We start from the raw sequence: 15,766 nt of genomic DNA, 5'->3' as shown, positions 1-15,766 counted from the left end.
ATATTTAAAGAAGGGCAGGGATTTGAATGGGAGGGGTCAGGATCCTCCAGTCTGCTTCAACCAGGACAACTCCAGAGGATTTTTGCTTCATTGGTTTCCATTTGTACACCCCTGTACAAAAATAAAGTTTTTGAAAACCACAATTTTATTCTATTTTACCCTTGAATAGAAATATTTTTTATCAAATATTTTATCTAAAAGTATGTATTCTATGTACCTTATAGCCTATATTTAGCTCTTAGGAATAGAACCCTTTAAAAACATGGAACTATGATTATACCCTTTTTAAAAATGACATCACTGAGATATAATTCACATGTCATACAATTCACCCATTTAATGGGTACAATTCATTGGTTTTTATTATTTTTATATACTTTTACAACCATTACCCCAATCAAGTGTAGCACGTTTTCTTTATTTAAGGAGAAAAAAGTTGTACTAAGTAGTGGTGACTCTTTACCTCTCTCCAAACCTTTATACCTCTAACCTATTTTCTATCTATGTATATTTGTCTTTTCTGGAAATTATGTATAAACCCGAAAATCTAAAGTTATATATGCTCCAAAATCTGAAGCTTTTTGAAAGTGTCAATATGACTCCAAAATTTCACTTTTGACCTCATGTGATAGGTCACAGGGAAGATGCTGCAATACAGAAATATTGTATGAAGTTATCTGCAGGTGGTGTGTATGAAGTATTTTAGAAATATAAATTTAATGTTTAGACTTGGGTCCCATCTCCAAGATATCTCCTAATGTATGTGCAAATATTCCAAAATCTGAAAACATTCAAATTCATCTTAAGTGATAAGGGATCTTTAACCAGTAATATGTGGTCTTTTGTGACTGACTTTTTTCACCTGGCATAACATTTTAGAGTTTCTTCCAAGTTATAGTATCTCGAGTCAGTATTTCATTCTTTTTTATGCTGAATAATATTTTATTGTGTGGATATACCACACTTTATTTTTATGTTTCCATTTTCACACATTTGCTTTACATTTGAAATTTTTAGGTATATATTATATATGAGAATAAAAGACTACTTACAAACTATGTAAAATTTTTAATTGATTCAGTTATAATTAGTACATAGAAGGTGATATGTTAGGTATTGTAAGACAGACCAAAACAGCTATCTTTTTTTTAAAGAATTATTTTATTCAACTTTATTTATTTGTTTATTTATTTTCAATTTGTCCAGAAAAGGAAAGAACGAGAACAAGAGCGAGAGAGAGAGAGAGAAAGTGAGAAAGCAAGTTGCCAGGTCTGGGACTTGAACTGCAGTTGTCCATGTCCAGCACCCTTCACCACCACATCACCTGCTGGCCCCATGGAAAAGATAAAAATTTTTATAACATCAGTAGTGAAGAGGTAAAGGCATGCATTGTAAAAGTGAGCATCAATGTTGTAAAATTTCAAGAAAGCAATGCTAAAAGATATTTTTCCTTACCCATTTAAAAACATTTTAAAATTATGGGGCCAGCAGACAGTGTAATGGTTACATTGCTGGACTTCCACGCAGTCAGCCACAGTTCAAGTCCTGAACCTGGCAGCTTAAAACTCACACTGGGCACATGTGTATGCATGCCCAAAATCCTAAGAGGGGAATGAAGGAGAAGGGATTGTGGTGTGGCCATTCCTCTGGGGGGTGATTTCTTGTGTTCTTCCTCTCTGTCTGTCTGTGTCTCTACAGTGAGCTCATGCACTGTATAACAAAAATCTCTCAAAAACTTTTTTTTTTAATTTTGATTTCTAGTTTACAGATAACCATTGCACATCTTTGTGAGGTACTGTTTTGTTTTTCAAAGCAGGCATATAGTACATAATAAATCAAGAATAAAGACATTTATTTTCTTCAACATTGAACATTATATTGATACAATGCTGTACAGATTCAATAATCTCTGATTTGGGGAGGTTAAGGAGTATGTGTGTGTGTGTGTGTGTGTGTGTGTGTATGTATACATATAAACTTTTTTTTTTAAAGAGAAATTTTTTGCTGTAGGATATATACACTTGGCCAGAGAGACAGAAACTGAGAAGTCACTCCCCAGGGGGTTGGCCACACCACAATCCCTTCTCCTCCATCCTCTGCTTGGGATTTTGGGTATGCACACACATGTGCCCAACGTGAGTTTCAAGCTGCTAGGTCCGGGAATCGAACTGTGGTTGGCCAGATGGGAGTCCAGTGACGTAACCATTACGCCATCTGGTGGTCCTGAGGAAGTATATATTGAATTGTCAGCAACGTGTTTACTCAGTTGTGGTATAAACCTATTCCACTGATTTTCATACATTCTTGTCTATTGCTCATTTTCTCCTGGACCCTACCAATCACTATCCCTTGGAGCTTCTGGTACCTACTATTATTCTCTATATGTATGCCATTGAGTAGTTCAGTTTCCACCATGGAGTGCAGACATTCAGTATATGTTAAGTGGGTACATTCAACATTTATGTTTCTTAGCCTGATTTACTTCATTGAGCATTATATTCTCTAAGTTCATCTAGTTTGTGTCAAATGACAGGATTTTGTTGTTCTTCATGGCTGAGTAGTATTCCATTGCATACATATGTCATATTTTCTTAAACTACTCATCAATTTTTGGGCACTTGGATTGATTCCATGCCTTAGCTATTGTGAATATTGCTGCAATAAACATGATTATGCATATGTTTCTCCTACTGCGTGATTTTCTGTCTTGGGTAAATAAGAGTAGGATTACTGGGTCATAGGGTAGTTCTATTTTTAGGTATTTTTTTTTGGAGAGGTTTTTACTATAGGGTGCATGCGCTCGCCAGACAGACAGAGAGAAACATAGAGAAAGAAAGCGAGAAATCACCCCCCAGGGGGGATGGTCACGCCGCAATCCCTTCTCCTCCACTCTCCTCTTGGGATCTTGGACACGCACGCACACGCGCCCAGCATGAGTTTTAAGCCACCGGGTCTGGGACGCGAACCGCGGTCGACTACACGGGAGTCCAGCGACATAGCCATTATGCTAACTGCTGGTTCCCTATTTTTAGGTTTTTGAGGAAATTCCATAATCTTTTATACAGTGATTATACTAATTCACATTACCACCAGAATTGCACAGTTGTTCCCTTTTCTCCACAGGCTCTCTAGCACTTATTATTTATTTATTTTTTATCACAGCCATTCATTCTAACTGGGGTTAGATGATGATATCTCAGTGTGGTTTTGATTTGCATTTTCCTTATGATGAGAGATGCCAAATATTTTTCATACTCTTTTTAGCCATGTGTATATTTTCCTTAAAGTGTTTTCTGTTTGGCTTGATTGCCTATTTTGATTGGATTACAGGTTATCATTTGCTTATTTGAATTTCAGTGTGCAAGTATTTTTCTCCCATTTTGTAGGTTATCTCTTTACTCTGTTTATTGTTTTCCTTTCCATACAAAATATTTTTAACTTGATGTAATCCTACTTGTGTATTTTTAAGGTTGTTGCCTGTATCTTAGAGGTTTTAATTAAGAAGTCTTTGCCTATTTCGATATCTTGAAGTATTTTCTGCATTTTCCTCAAGTAGTTAGTTTTATAGTTTCACCGTTTATATGTAAGTCTTTACTCCATCTTGAGTTAACCTTTGTAAATAATGAGAGGATTCCAGTTTCAATGTTCAACAAATAGATATTCAGTTTTCCTAGCACCATTTATTGAAAAGACTGACTTATAGATATCTTTCATTTCCTTGGTTAGATTTACTACAAGTTTGTTTTGTTCTCTCTGTCTTGTAAATGTGATTGCTTTCTTTCTTTTTTTTTTTTTTTGGAGAGGTTTTTTTTTGCTATAGGGCGCGTGCGCTCACCAGATAGACAGAGAGAGACAGAGAGACAGAAAGCGAGAAATCACCCCCCAGGGGAGATGGTCACGCCGCAATCCCTTCTCCTCCATTCTCCTCTCGGGATCTTGGGCATGCACGCACACGTGCCCGGTGTGAGTTTTAAGCCACCGGGTCCGGGACGCGAGCCATGGTCGACTACGTGGGAGTCCAGCGACTACGTGGGAGTCCAGCGACATAGCCTTTATGCTAACTGCTGGTTCCCATATGTGATTGCTTTCTTAATTTCTATCTTGGTTCATTCATTTTTGGTCTATAAAGATGCTCCAGTTTTTGTGTGTATTGATTTTGTATCCTGGGACTTTACTGGATTATTTTTCCATGTTCAAGAGTTTCTTGTGGACTCTTTAGGTTTTTCTATGTATAGAATCATGTCATCCGCAAATAGGGACAATTTAACTTCTTCCTTTATGATCTGGATGCTTTCTATTTTATTCTCTTGTTTTCTTGTCTGGTTGTATTAGCTTGGACTTCCACTACTATGTTTAACAGAAGAGAAGAAAGTGATATCTCTGTCTCATTCTGGTTTTAAGTGGAATATCTTCCCACTTTTCCCCAGTCAGGATTACATTAACTGTCCATATGCCATATATTAATTTTGCTGTGGTTAAAGGTGTGTCTTCTATGCCTATTGTGTTGAGTCTTAATCATAGAAAGATGTTGTATTTTTATCAAGTGCTTCTTCTCCATCATTTGACAGGGTCATATGGCTTTTGTCTTTCCTCCTGTTAATGTGATATATTACATATATTGTTTGGAATTTGTTGAACCACACGTGCATCCCTGGAATAAATCCTACCTGGTTGTGGTTCTATAATCTTTATATTGTGTTATTGGATTCAATTCACTAGTATTTGGATGAGAATTTTTTTTTGAGAGTTTTTTGTTTGTTTTTGCTATAGGGCGCGTGTGCTCGCCAGACAGACAGAGAGAGACAGAGAGACAGAAAGTGAGAAATCACCCCCAGGGGGATGGCCATGCCACAATCCCTTCTCCTCCACTGTCCTCTCGGGATCTTGGGCATGCACGCACACGTGCTCAGAGTGAGTTTTAAGCCACCGGGTCTAGGGCGTGAACCATGGTCGACTACATGGGAGTCCAGCGACATAACCATTATGCTAACTGCTGGTCCCGAGAATTTTTTATATCTGTATTCATTAGGGATATTGGTCTGTAGTTTTGTTGTTGTTGTTGTTGTGTCCTTGTCAGCTGTTGGTATCAAAGTGATGGTGGCTTCATAAAATGAGTTTAGGAGAGTTCCCTATATTGGATCTTTTGAAATAGTTTGAGGAGAATTGGTGTTAAGTTTTTTAAAGATTTGTAGAATTTAGCAGTGAAACCATTTGGACTTGGGCTTTTCTTTGTTGGAAGACTATTACAAATTCAATCTTGTTACTTGTTATTGGTCTGTTAAAGCTTTTTGTTTGTTTCTGTTTCCATCTAGGTGTATTATATATGTCCAGAAATGTGTTCATCTCTTCTAAGTGTTCCCTCCTATTGGTATATAGTTGCTCATGATATTTTATAATGGTTTTTTGTATTTCTGTGATATGTGTTAAAATGTCCCCTTTTTCATTTCTAACTTTACTTTCCTGGGTCTTATCTCTACTTTTCTTATTCTCACTAGTGGTTTAATAATTTAGTTCATCTTCTAAAAAAATACAGCTTTCATTTCATTGATAAGAAAGCAGTTTTTAATAGTTCTCATAATTGCTATGTATGTACTTTCCAATACAGTAATTTCTACTTTTAGGAATTTATCCCAAGGATAGACATATCCGTATGTGAAAGGTTCAGTACTTCAAGAGAAGTACTGGCAAAATTGTCTATAAATACCGAAAGAATGGATGGGCGGACCAAAAAGCCCATGAGGAGACAGTTATTTAAAGAAATTATGATATAGAACCAGGATGTGGCACGGAAGTTAAAGCACTGGATCCCATATGGCTGACTTTGCTGTTCCAGTCCTGGACTTGGTAGCTTGTGAATTTTTAGCTACTGTGTGTTTGTGTCCCAAATCCCAAGAGGACAATGGAGGAGGAGGGATTGTGGCAGGGCCATCCCTTCTCACTTCTCTCTCTCTCTCTCTCTTGTGAGCACACACACCCTATAGCAAACTAAAAATAAATAAATGAATAAAATGCTCCCATATTTTAAAAAAAGGAATTTTGATATAGTCTTATATAAATTTATAACTATAGAAGTATGGTCATAATACAGATATCATTTTCATCAACTTTTTAATATTTTGCACCAAGTAACTATGACTTCATATGCTTTTTGAAGTATACTCCCTAGTCCATTAAAAATTATTAGGGCCAGCCCCATGGCTTACTGGTCAAGGGAGCTGAATCCTGTTTGGCAGACCATGGTTCAAATCCCAGCCTTGTTGGCTTAAAAATCACACTAGGCGCATGTGTGTACAGTCCCCAAATCTCAACAGGACAGAGAAATGAAGAATTGTTGCATGAACATGTTCCATTGGGAGGTGCTTTCTCCCTCCCTCTCTTTCTCATGGTCTCTTTATCTCTCTCTGACAAGTACACACACTCTCTGGCAATTAAAAAGAAAAACAAAATGACTGCAACTTGAATACTTTCTGAGAGCTTCTAACTAGCCCTGACTGACAAAGGAGCCTGTAGGCTAGAGGCTGGTAAGAGAGGGTACTTAGTTTAGTCCTTCTCCCACCTCTACCCACCTCTACCCCCACTCTCCCCAAATAGACCTTGAGTCATTTACTGCAAGTCATTTATTTGGTAAATAATCTCAGGAACCATTGGTAGAGGAATGGAAAAAATAAGAGAATGGAAAAATAAGGTAAATTGTAGTCAATAAAGCATGTAATATCAAATTAGGGACTCCTTTTACTTAAGAATAGGCATAGTTTCAAAGTGACTTCCATCAGTCATTGGTCAAAAGCTTGAGAGCTTTTACTGTTTGTATTTTATTTTGTTTTAAAGTTTCCCTGCTCTTTCATCTTGCTATGTACAAGGGCAGAGTGGCTCAGGAGAAAGCCTTCTAGCTCTGCTGATCCCTCAACTACCAGCAAAAAGAGGAGAAAAGGTGTATGGAAGGAAGATGGGATAAAATCCACTTCTCTAGGCTACAACATGGGATAATATCTACTATTATCAGTTACAAGACTGTCTCCAAGATCAAAAGCACTAGGATGGGGAGAGCCAACTTAGTCTCCAAGCTTCTCGCCTCAGGGAAGTTCTTCAATAGTATTTTCCTTAGCAGCATGATTTTTCTGAAGTGTTATAGAACTGCTCTAGCAGAAACACCTGTTTTCTTTTTCTGATTTTTGCTATAGGGTGCATGTGCTTGCAAGAGAGACAAAGACAGACAGAAAGCGAGAAATCATCCCCCTGGGTGGCCATGCCACAATACCTTTTCCATTCTTCTCTCACGATTTTGGGCACGCACACACACATGCCTGGTATATTTAAGCCACTGGGTCCAAGTCTTGAACCATGGTTGGCTACGTGGGAGTCCAGTGACGTAACCAGTGGCATAACCCTTACACCATTTGCTGGTCCAAAAACACCTGTATTTAGTCATGCTTCTTAGATGAAAGTTCTGACTGCCTAATTTAGGCAGAAACGCCTGCATTATGCAGCTGTTAGAAAGGTTTTAAAGTGAGGTATCTCTGGGGCTGGCAGGTGGCATCGTAGTTAAAGGTGCTAGACTCTCACATGGCTGACCAGGGTTCAAGTCCTGGACCTGGTGGCTTGCTTTCTCATTCTCCCTCTTTCTCTCTGCCTCTCACTGGTCAAATTAAATAATAAATAAATAGATAATAAATAAAGTTAAATAAAATAATTCTTTAAAAAAAGTGAGACATCTCTTTATGAATTTTGGGAAGCATCCTTAGATAAGTTAAAAAAACACCATGAAGTAAAACAATTGAAGAATGTATGTTTAAGAGACAGCTCAAATGACTGTCCGAAGATTTATGCTTTTTTCCATAAAGTGAAGTGTCAAGCCAGTAACTAAATCCTGTAGCCTACCTTGCAACTAAAAATCTATTTCTACCTAAGGAATATTTGCATAGTGACCTGATGGCTTCTGGGCAAGATGATTAAGAAGCAATAATGTCTTATCTTTTTTCTCTGTTTTTTCCCCTATTTGCTGCTAAAGGGAAGACTTTGAAGCCCTAGGCTATGGCAAGACTTAGGTTCTTCAAGTGCACATAGAAACTACTCACTGAACATTGGACTGCCATGTGAGTACAAACTAAACTTTTCTTTGTGTTAAACCACTGACATGTCATGGTGTGGTTATTACAGTAGCTAGCGTTACCTCAGCTGAACAGTATGTTCCCGTTTCAGTGTATTTATTTTTCTTTTTTTGGGGGGGGAGGAGAGCTTTTTGCTATTGGACGCTTGCACTTGCCAGAAAGACAGAGAGAAAGAGAGACAGAAAGCGAGAAATCACCCCCAAGAGGGGATGGCCACACTGCAATCCCTTCTCCATTCTCCTCTCGGGATCTTGGGCATGCACACACATGCACCTGGCGTGAGTTTAAGCCACCAGGTCTGGGACTTGAACCGTGGTCGACTACATGGGAGTCTAGCAACATAGCCATTGCGCCAGTTGCTGGTCCTTTCAGTGTATTTCTTAAGTGGACTATATACATAACATGTTTCTATATGTATAGAATGTGACTAAGGGAATACATAAGAAACTGAGAATAGTGATTCACTGTGGGAGTAGATAATGTTCATATTCCACATATGAAATAGACTTACTTTTCATGTTCTACCCTTTATACCATCTTGTTTGAATGGAGTATCTAGCCCAAATATAAAGAAAAATGTTTGCACTTGGGAAGAAAGAAAACAGTAGGAGGGGATAGAAAGGAATAGATAATACTTGAAAAAGTGAGTTCCAAGATGCAGTAGGAGAAAGCTGAGTCAAAGACATAGGCAGAAACAAATCAGGAGATATTTCTCATCCCCTGACATGAGAAGTAGAAGAAATAGTGGTTATATTGCCCAAAACAAGAAAAAAAAATGCACATGAAAGATACTGAGAAACAGTTTTTCCCTTTCCAGAGAGACAAAACCCCAAAATTTGATGCTATGTTCTCTTACCAAGGCTGTGGGAGTATACTTAGGCACTCTCATATATCAATGGTAGAAGGCATATACATCTGGTAAAATCTACCAAAGAATGCAGTAAACAATGACTTACCATATATAATGTATCAAATGGTTGAAATAATGGGTATCCTAATTATTTTGCTTTAATTATTACACGTTATATTAATCTACTGAAGAATTTTATTATAGGCCAGCCCCAACCCCATAGCTCAGAACTGGATCCCATAGTGACTGTGGCTTCAATTCCAGCCCCAGTGACTTGAAATGCACTCTGGGTCTCTCTCTCTCTCTCTCTCTCTCTCTCTCTGTGTGTGTATGTGTATACCCAAAATCCTGACATGAAGTAATTTAATTGATAAAAAAGGATTACAGTGTGACCACACCTTATTAGGAGATGCTTTCTCTCTTTCTCTGGCAGGTGCACATACTCTCTGGCAATAAAAATTTATTTTTGAAAGCCACATTGTAACAGCCATTATGTTAATGAAGAATTACACATAAATATTTATTTAAAAAATCTACCAAACATGCCTTGACCCAGCAATTCCCATATTCCGATAATTTTTCCTATGGTAAACCTGCATGGGTACAAAATGAAATAAATATACAAGAGTATTTATTGTAGCATGGAGTAATACAAAATTAGAAATAAATCAATGATCCAGTGTAAGGGGCCAGTTGAATTAATCTTGGAACATTTACACATGCACACCAGACATAAATAGAGCTCTATATATTGGTATAAAGAGATATCTAGAATATATAAAGTTTGTGGGATGAGGGAAACAAAATATAGATCATTGTATGTTGTTTATTACCTTTTATAGGAAGAGAAATTATAAGAATATATATAAGAATATATAACTTTCTATTTCCTTTTTTTTTTTTTAAATAAACTAGAAAGATAGACAACTGACAAAAAGATTGCCTAGAAGGGGTGAATTGACAGGAGACATGGTTAAAATAAACAGGAGTGAGAGTATGACTTGTCTGTTACATTTTTTAATATGAGATTGAGCTTTTAGATAATTTTTATTGTGGACGTTACACAAAAGAAGAGAGAATAGAATAATTAGCTTTCATATCTATTACCCATCTTTAACAATTATCAAATGGTGGTCCCCTTTATTTCATCTGTAACTCCACATCCATACCCTTTCCTTACCATATTTTCAAGTGAATCTCAGATATCATTTTATTTGTAAATAGCTAATATTTATGTATTTCTAACATGTTGGAATTAAAAAAAAAATTTGCCCTTTGCCTGTGCTCACTGGGAAGAGACAAAGAGAGAGAGAAAGTGAGAAAGTACCTCCCAGAGGGTATGGCTATAGAATTCCTTCTACTCCATTCTCTTCTTGGGATTTTGGGCATACATGCACACGTTGCCTAGTGCATTTTTCCAGCCACTGGGTCTGGGACTTGAACTTTGTGAAATCCAGCTGCCTTAATCATCGTACCACTGGCTGGCCCATATGGGGATTTAAAAAAAATTACTACTGCACTAAAAATTGTTATAATATCTTATGTCTCAGGCAAATTTAAGAATATCTAGTTAGATTACATTTTTGTGAACATTTTCAGCTGCCATTTTTGCTTCTCTATTTAGAAAGTTAAAATTTTATTATGGGGGCCAGCAGGTGACATGGTGGTTGAGGCGCTGAACTGCCACATGGCTGACTGCCATTCAAGTTCCAGACCTGATGGCTTGCTTTCTCACTTTTCCCACCTCTCTCCCTCACTCTCTGGTGAGCACACGTGTCCTGTAGCACACTGAAAAATAATAGTAATATTAAATAAAATTAAATAAATAATTCTTTAGAAAAACATTATTATGGAGCATTATGGTTTAACTTATCTATAAATTGTCATTTTGATATATTTTAATATTGGAGAAGTACTACAAGAATATTACAAAGAATTTCTACAAACTTTTCACCCAATACCCAAATTGTTAACACCTTACCATGTTTGATTTTTATCGTTCCTCTCTCTCTCCATGTTTACCTCCCTCTCTCTCTTACTCTTAACCTACCTGTATGTATGTATTTGTGGTGTGCAAGTATTTAAGTATTTATAAATTTATTTATTTTTTGATGAACTATTTGAAAGTAAGTTTTACATATAATGCCTTTTTACCTGAAAATACCTTTACCCCAAAATAGTTTTCTAAGAACATTCTGATATATAACCACAGAAGAAATTAACATGGTATGGTTATATTATGAAATCTATAAATATGATTCATATTATACCTGTTTACTTTTGTAAAAGTTTTTATAGAAAATAAAACATGATTTTTTTCTGAGTAGGAGCACATGTTGCATTTATTGTCATGTCTCTTTAGTTTCTTTTAATCTGTAATCATCTCTGTCTTTGTCTTTCATGACCTCAATCTTTTAAAATTATTTATTTAATCTTATTTATTCATTTATTTTAATTTTTTTATAGACCATAGATTAGTTTATTTTTAACACCCATTGTGCCATGAATTCATAGGGAATAGATTCCAGAAGTTCAGGCTCCTTTCCATTGGTTCTCACAAAGTATGTTTCTCTGGGTGGAGCAGGCTGGTGCTTCACCTGAACCCAGGTACCTTTCTCTTTGGCTTCCTTGTATTTCTGGTTATTTTCCTTCACATGTTTTAGAAACTATCTCTGCTCTTAGAATGCTTAATATGCTAAATACTCACATTAATTTTCTTGGTAAGAATCTTGCCCTTAACTTGTTTGTTCACTACAATGCCAACTGCATGCTGGGTAACATTGTAGACTCTTCCAGTTTTGTGCTTTCTTTTTTTTTTTTTTTTTTTTAACAAATAGCAAAAGTTTTATTTGAACAAAACACATTCAACCACAGAACATTCATTTCTATATTAAATCTGCAAACTAATTTAGTAAGAAAGGGAATTTGAGAATTTCTTAAGTTGTTCTCATTAGCCATTATTTATGGTAAGTTACAGAACATTCATTATCAAGCTATTACAGATGTACAATCTTATATGGCATAACTTTACAGTCTTGCTGGTTGACTATGTTTTTGATTTTTAACCCTGGATGCTACTGGTTTGAAGTAATGTTATCAGTCTTACTGGTTGTCATTGTCAAAGATCTGAAAATATGCTTATATTCATCAAGCTAGGAAGATACTAAAATATTAACAGTCTTTTAAGTATAGTGGGGAAAAAACTGACTTAAGTGTTAAAGTAGCTCAACTTGAGACTCTTTAGTAGTAAAAACAAAGTAATCCGAAATCTATTTCAGTGGGTAAAACATTGCCTGTTATTCTGGTACACAAAATTTATTAACAGCTAAAACATCTTTACCATTCCTTCTTTCAATTTCTTGGGCCTTCACCAGCTCAGCGTGAGCTGTTCTTTATCAATAAATGCTTTTCAATGACATTATGTTATTTTACAAAAATCATTTACGTTGTAGCATATAATAGATAACATTAGTCTTTGTCCTTTATTGCTATGGTATATTCTATTTTTTTTTTTTAAAAGAGAAGAGAAAAATCTGACCCCAAAGGACCTCTTCAAATATGCTTATTAAAGCAAACATTTCAGCTGGTTCTCCTTCTTTGAAGAGTAATATAAATAAACATTAGGAGAGTATCACCAAGGATACTCACGCATTTCACTTCTTATGAACACAGTACCCTCCAAAATGTGGACTTTTGTGCAAGTAACCACATCCAATCATTGACAGTATCTAACAACCCAGCTCAGGTCCACCTCTGTACTCTTGTTACCTGTACCTGCCAAGGAACTTGGTCTTCACTCATCAGTTCAAATGGGGACAAATGGACCCTGCTTTAAAGATGATGAAATTGTCAATGCCTAGCACAGTGATTTGCCTATAACAGGCATTAACAAATACTTGCTGATGTAGTTATAGCAAACTAAAAATAATGTTAAGTTTCATCTTTTATTCTTAGGGCATAGATGATTTTTTAAAAAGCTGACTCTGAAGGAACTATTATTTACTGGGCCATTGGTCAGATGCTACACGTGTCCCCTTGCCAAAAAAAAAAAAATATGGAATGCTTCACGGATTTGCGTGTCATCCTTGCGCAGGGGCCATGCTAATCTCTGTATCGTTCCAATTTTAGTATATGTGCTGCCGAAGCGAGCATGGGCATTCCTTTTTGAACAGTACCCATTCCCTTGATGTCTACAATATCACCTTTCTTGTAGATTCGTGTATATTTTGCCAAAGGAACCACTCCATGTTTTCTAAAAGGCCTAGAGAACATATATCGGGTCCCTCTCCTCTCTCCTTGTGTTCATCATTTTGATTAATTACTGGAATATGATGGTTCCGGCCAACAGGCTCATTTATTTTAATTTGATGAGAGAGAGAGGAGAGAGAGCAAGCCACCGTGTCTGAGACTTGAACCATGGTCAGCCATGTGGGACTCCAGTGTCTTAAACGTCGTACCTCCTGCCAGCCCTGACCTTAATATTTTCTAAGGAGTGCAGACTGGCTATTTTGAAGGATACCCCTTAATTTGGGTTTGTCTGATATTTCATCATGATTAAATTCAGGTTATGGATTTTTAGCAAGAATACTAAAGAAGTGATGATGTGTCTATCTCAGTATATCATATTAGAAGCCATGTGATTTTTTTTTCTTTTTTTGATGGTATTGCTCTATTGGTGTTGATGTTAACTTTAATAATTTGGTTTAGGTGACATCTGGTAGTTTTTTCATTGTGAATTATTTTTCTCCCTTTCAATTAATAAGAAATTTGTTGGAAAATAATTTGAAATCAGGGAGATATTCTGTTTCTTATAAAACTTTCACTCATGAATTGTATATTGATAATTCTTGCCTAAATCTATTATTACTATGATATTTCCCAAGTGGTGATTTCTTTCTTTTTTTTTTTTTTAAAGAGAGACTTTTGCTATAGGGCATGTGCGCTCACCAGACAGACAGAGAAAGACAGAGAGACAGAAAGTGAGAAATCACCTTCCAGGGTAGATGGCCACACTGCATTCCCTTTTCCTCTATTTTCCTCCTGGGATCTTAGGCACATACACACACTCACCCCCCTGTGTGAGTTTCAAGCCACCATGGTGGGCCATGTGGGAATCTGGTGATGTAATCACCATGCCATCCCAGGAGGTGATTTCTAACTCATACTATTCCTTCTACATTAATTGCTTGCTGTTCAGCTATAAGGAAGAACTTTTCCTTCTGTCCCATTTTAAACTATATTATATTGGACTGGAGCGTGGTGCAGTGGCAAAACACGATGCTCTATGAGGCCGACCAATGTGGAAAGGTTCAGGGTCCATGTTTGGAAACCTCATTTTGTACTCCAGACATATATGTGCGTCCATGATCCAGGGATGGCCAAAGCTGGGGGTAGATTATAGATCAAGACCCTGTCGGGGTTGCCTCAATCTCTTTCTCTTGCCCACTTACTCATGGAAGAAATAAAAAATGTACATTAATGTAGACTCATGGGTTTCACATTATTTCAGTGCTTGTATTGGCCCAAGTTTAGCCAATGGAAATCTCTTCAAGGTGATTCCTGAACATTCCTTTGAATTGTTTTTTGTTCACTTCCTTGGCTTCTAGGCTCATTTTATACACTTTTTGCCTCAGTCCTTCAATAAGCCATTTCTCCAGAGAGAACTGAATTTTCTTCCTTTGTTTCCTTCTGTCCTCCCTCACAACCTCCCATCTGTCTTTACTCCCCTCCTTTTTTAATGCTTACTTATTTTATTCCTGATAGAGCATGTGTGTGTGAGAGAGAAGCACACTCATTGAGGTCTCATCACACCATGAACCCCTTCTCCCAGCCCTTCAGCTCACTAAGGTCTTGGGTGCACACACACATACCTGGCATGTTTTCAAGGCTACCTGGGGATCTGAGTCTGCTGGTCAGCCATGCAGCTTCTGGCAATTTAGTTTGCTACCTGCTACACCACTGGGCTGGGCCAGTCCTGGTTCTTTAATGCTTGGAATCATGATCTACATACTAGGTATTTTTATGGTTTCCAGTTTCTTTTTTGGCCCCAGTGTTGACTTTTAAATCATGTAAATATATTGCCTTTAAAAAAATTATAATTAAAAAAAATATAGCCCTGAAATCACAAAAAGATAGAAAAGTCAAGTGAATATACCAGTAGTAAGAAAATGTAATATAGTGTTTAATGATGTAGGCTTTGCAGTTGAACAGTTCTGGGTTCAAATTTGCCACCACTACTTAATAGTTTTGTAATCTTATTTTATTTACCTGCCAACTAGGAATGAACGTATGTGCCTCATTGAGTTGTTGTGAGGATTTAATGAGATCTAAACAGTAGTGATACATAATGTACATTTAAATGTAGCTATTGCCTTATGAATTACCTTGTTTATACTTGGCACAATATTGAATATTATATTCAGGAAGTACTTGTTGAGTTGAATTATAATTCCCTTAACTATGGGATATGTTTCTAGAGTCATTAATAGCAGAATGTTCCTGAGAATTCTCTAAAATCATAAAAATAGAGGTGTCAAATAACTCATAGACATGGGGACAAAAAATAAATTGGAGTTGCTCTTCAGCTCCAGGATGTTCTGATTTGATAGAAATTGTGTTAACAATGCCTAGATCAGACTTCTTAAATATAGAGTGAAATAATTTATGAAAGCCATTATTCTAGGTTAAACCTATATCTGCCTTATTACTAAATTTTTGCAGGAATACTATTATACTATTTTGTACTTTGACACTTTAGAAATAGAGGATAAAAGTAAGAAGCAGGGAGAATAGCGGAATATTGGATTTA

The 15,766-nt window shown here is 36.6% G+C and overlaps 1 non-coding gene across 1 annotated transcript; it reads right to left on the bottom strand.

Annotated features, from left to right (window-relative positions):
- Positions 1 to 13,006: 13,006 nt before the first annotated feature.
- LOC114008567 (U6 spliceosomal RNA) lies at positions 13,007 to 13,110 on the bottom strand. The gene has a single exon (XR_003550088.1). It is a non-coding gene; the product is annotated as a U6 spliceosomal RNA (small nuclear RNA).
- Between the last annotated feature and the right edge of the window lie 2,656 nt (positions 13,111 to 15,766).

Source organism: Tupaia chinensis, unplaced genomic scaffold, assembly GCF_000334495.1.
Source record: "Tupaia chinensis unplaced genomic scaffold, TupChi_1.0 Scaffold000355_1, whole genome shotgun sequence".
Taxonomy (NCBI): domain Eukaryota; kingdom Metazoa; phylum Chordata; class Mammalia; order Scandentia; family Tupaiidae; genus Tupaia; species Tupaia belangeri.
Note: the sequence above shows the minus strand (reverse complement) of the source record. Positions and strands in the feature narration are given on the sequence as shown.